The following is a 1267-nucleotide window of genomic DNA, read 5'->3' as shown; positions in this document are numbered from 1 at the left end:
GGACTTAAAAAATGTAGACATAGATGTTTTATATGGAGATGAAGTCAAGGCGATATAAAGAAATAAAAGACTGGTATAAACTTAGAAAAATAGGGGTAAATATTAAGGTAACCACAAAGGAAACTAACAATCCTACAAGTCAAAATAAAAAACTAGAGAAATATTAAGACTCAGCAAACACAAAATCAACAACAATGAAAAAGATGAAAAGAAAATACATAAAGAAAAATGACTTAGCACAGAAAATTAAGTGGAACAAAGAAACTGTGAACAACACACAAAAAAAGACATCAAAATGACAGCGCTAAACTCGTACCTATCAATAATTACGCTGAATGTAAATAGACTAAATGCACCAATAAAGAGACAGAGAGTGGCAGATTGGATAAAAAAACATGATCTGTCTATACGCTGCCTACAAGAGACACACCTTAGACGTAAAGACACAAACTAAAACTTAAAGGATGGAAAAAAATAGATCAAGCAAACAATACTGAAAAAAGAGCAGGAGTGACGATATTAGTCTCTGACAAAACAGACTTTAAAGTAAAATCCATCACAAAGGATAAGGAAGGACACTATATAATGATTAAAGGGCCAATACACCAGGAGGACATAACTATAATAAATATTTACGCAGCCAATGACAGGGCTCCAAAATACATAAAACAAACTCTAACAGCACTGAAAAGACAGATAGACAGCTCCACAGTAGTGGTAGGTGACTTCAGCACACCAGTTTCAGTGAAGGACAGAATGTCCAGAAAGAAACTCAGCAAAGACATGGAAGAGCTATAAGCTACAATCAGCCAACTTGATCTCATAGACATATACTGAACACTCCACCCAACAGCAGTCAAGTATACTTTCTTTTCCAACGCACATGGAACATTCTCCAAAATAGACCACATATTAGGCCATAAAGCAAGCCTAACAAAATGCAAAGCATTGAAATATTACAAATCATCTTTTCTGACCATAAAGCCATAAAAGTAGAAATCAACAATAGAAAAAGCAAGGGAAAAAAAAATCAAACACATGGAAACTGAACAACACCTTGCTCAAAAACTACTGGGATATAGAAGAAATTAAGGATGGAATTAAGAAATTCATTGAATCAAATGAGAATGAAAACACATCCTACCTTTGGGACACAGAACCTTTGGGACACAGCAAAAGCAGTGCTCAGAGGTCAGTTTATAGCAATAAATGCATACATTCAAAAAGAAGAAAGGGCCCAAATCAAAACATTAACCCTACAACTGGA

The sequence above is a fragment of the Trichechus manatus genome, unplaced genomic scaffold (genome assembly GCF_000243295.1).
Source record: "Trichechus manatus latirostris isolate Lorelei unplaced genomic scaffold, TriManLat1.0 scaffold00018, whole genome shotgun sequence".
Lineage (NCBI taxonomy): Eukaryota > Metazoa > Chordata > Mammalia > Sirenia > Trichechidae > Trichechus > Trichechus manatus.
Note: the sequence above shows the minus strand (reverse complement) of the source record.